Source organism: Propithecus coquereli, unplaced genomic scaffold, assembly GCF_000956105.1.
Source record: "Propithecus coquereli isolate 6110/MARCELLA unplaced genomic scaffold, Pcoq_1.0 Scaffold291, whole genome shotgun sequence".
Classification (NCBI taxonomy): domain Eukaryota; kingdom Metazoa; phylum Chordata; class Mammalia; order Primates; family Indriidae; genus Propithecus; species Propithecus coquereli.
In genome coordinates this window covers 2,796,212-2,799,550 of record NW_012148519.1, presented here as the reverse complement: position 1 = coordinate 2,799,550, position 3,339 = coordinate 2,796,212, and positions in this window count along the sequence as shown.

Here is a 3,339-nt window from a genome sequence, read left to right as displayed (position 1 = left end):
TCTATTGGCTACTCCCTTAGATTTTTTTGTGTGAATTGATTGAGTTGTTAATATTATCTACTAATGTACACAAAAGTTTGGGCCCCATCAATTTTTTTTGAGTGACATCCAGGCTGAAGTTCATGCATATGCAGACCTACTTTTAATCCTTAAATATCCTTAATTATCATACTCTGACTTAATTCAACCTTTTAGAAAAATTTTGAGAGTGCTTATTGTCCCCAAAACATCCTGTTAAGTATTGCCCCATTGATAGCTCAGAGATCACAGCAAAACAGAAATCTGACAAAAACCAACGAAGCTCTTAAAACCTACTTAAAAGCATTCCTGAACTGCTTATAATTCTTAACAAGTGTTTGAAGTGAGAAATACTACCTTGGTGATAATGGATTTTGATTTTTCAGTTGTTTTAGGAGCCAGCTTTGATTTTGTTGGTACAAAAGACATTTCCGATGAGGGAGAGCTTCTTATCTTTTCCAGTCCAGTTCTGCTTTATATCTCCGTGACTTTACTCACACTTTTCTTTTTTCTTGGCATGCCCTCCCGCTTCTTTGCTTTCCTACCTCTCTGGCTTTGCCTTCTCAGTCTTATTGCTAGTTCCCATCTCCCTGAACTTTTAGTGTTAGAAACCCCAATTACCCTGGGAGTGGGTCATGCTCTTACAGATCTCATCCAGTCTCATAGCTTTAAATACCATCTAATGATTGCTGAACTTAAATCTTCAACGTGGACCTTTTTAAACTTCAGACTTAAATATCTTTCTATTCAACAACTCCACTTGGATGTCTTAATAGGTATCTCCAATGTAACGGTCTAAAGCTGAGCTTCTGATCTTGATCTATAAGCCTTCTCCTCCTATTCTCTTCCTCACCTCATCTCATTGCAGTTACTTGGGCCACCAAGTTTGCAGTCATCCTTGAATATTCTCTACCCCAATCTAATCTATCAACAAATTCTGTTGGCTCTTCTTTCAAAATAATTTCTGGGGCCCAACCTCTCACCCCTTAACCCTCACTGCCTAGATTATTGCAGAAGCCTTCTAATTGGTCTCCCCATGTTTGTCCTTTTGTCCCTTCTCACCTCACTGCAGTCCATTTTCAACACGGCAAAGATACTGTTTTAAAAATGGCTGGTGCAGTGGCTCATGTTTGTTATCTTAGCACTTTGGGAGGCCAAGGCAGGAGGATCCCTTGAGGGTGGGAGGACCCCTTTGGTCCAGGAGATACCAGCCTGGGCAACATAGGAAGACCCTGTCTCTGTAAAAAAAAAAAAAAAATGTATGATATTTTAAATACCTCTTCTTCATTCAAAAACCTGTAACAGCATCCCATTTTCCAAAGAGAGAGAGCCAAAGTCTTTAAGGAGGAATTGCTCCCAACCACTTCCCTCATTGTTGTAGTCACATTAGCTTCTTTGCTGGTGCTTACACTTGCCAGAAATGTTCTTGCCTCAGTGCCTAGGACAGTCTTCCCTTCAATATCCACAAGGTTTGCTTATCTCCTTCAGATTTGCATTATCTCCTTCAGATTTTGGCTTAAATATCACTTTTGGTCCCCTCTGACCATTCTATTTTAAATTGCAACCTTCATGTCAGCACATCCTGTCTCCCTCTTCTGCAATTTTTCTACATAGAACTTGTTAACAACTGACTTACTGTTATTATACTTATTTTATCTTTCTTTTCCTATTAGAATGTAAATTCCATAAGAGCAGTAATTTTTACTTTGCGCAATTCCGTATCTTCAGTGCCTAAAACAATCCCTGCCATATAGTAGGCATGCTGGATTTGTTGGAGTAAATGAATAGCTGATTTCTTATTTATCCTTTAAGACTCACAACCCCCAGGCTTTCCTCCCTCTTCCCACTCCTTCAATCTGGACCAATACCTCTTCCTAGTCTAGGTTCCCAAAACAGCCTATATTTATGTTAATCATATAGTACATCCCAGAGATTTTTTTAAAAAGTTATCTTTGTATTTCTTAGGATTTAGCACACAGAAAGTGCTTTATAAATATTAAAATGAACTATTTGCAATATTTATACTACATGTTAGAGCAGCGGGAAGATGTTAAATAGGCATGAGTGAGGGACTTGCCAACTTCCTCTTTTTTATATGACTTTCCTTCCTCTTTCTAAGAAGCCCAGATTTGATTCTCTTCCCTCTTCCCCTTACTAGCATACCAGTGACTAAACAGAGTTGCCAAAAAACTTTTGACCAAATACTACTTTATAGCTTTCAAATCCTTTTGGAAGAAAATATTGGGATTCTTAAAGATGTTAATTGTTGGATCAGTACTACCAAGCACAAAGTTTTACCTAAACCTAGGGCCACAAATCACGTGCTTCTTTCCTAACTCCTTTTAAGATGCCAATGATTAACTCCATCCCCATTCCTACTGTAAATCCCTGAGAGTTTCCAGATTATACCACAATTACTGGCTATTAAATACCTATATGTAGGCAGGCATCTCTCTGCCTCAGAATTTTTTTTTCCTTTTTGATACAGAATCTTGCTTTGTTGCCTAGGCATGAAGGCAGTGGCATGATCACAGCTCACTGCAGCCTCAAACTCCTGGGCTCAAGTGATTCTTCTGCCTCAGCCTCCCAAGTAGCTGGGACCACATGCATATGCCACCATGCTCAGCTAATTTTTCTATTTTTTTGTAGAGATGGGGCCTCACTATGATGCTCAGACTGGTCTTGAACTCCTGACCTCAAGCAATCCTCCTGCCTTGGCCTCCCTAAGTCCTGGGATTATAGGTGTGAGCCACTTTGCCTGGCCTCTGCCTCAGAATTTTTGATTATCAGAATATTTTTCAGTATCAGAATAATAGTTATTGATCAAAAGAAGGCTTGGAGTCAAGAAAGGGGGAACAATTAGAAAAATAGCAGACTAAGAGTTCAGTAAAATTTGGAAAACAGAATAAAAGCATTGTATTAATAGCTACGTGAGAAAAACTGAGCTTAAATTAAAAATGAAAACAGATTTGAGCTGGCAAGTGATTGTACATTTCAAGAAATAATGAGAGAATTTAAGAACTGGAAAAAGTCTGAGTTTAAATTTATCATCTACCAGATGAAGAAATCGAAGTCAAAGATACACAGCTAGAATTGGCATTTTTCAAATACCTGAGAAAGCATATTAGGGCCGGGCGCCTGCAATCCTAGCACTCTGGGAGGCTGAGGCGGGTGGATTGCTCAAGGTCAGGAGTTCAAGACCAGCCTGAACAAGAGCGAGACCCCCATCTCTACTAAAAAATAGAAAGAAATGATCTGGACAACTAAAAATATGTATATAGAGAAAAAATTAGCCGGGCATGGTGGCGCATGCCTGTAGTC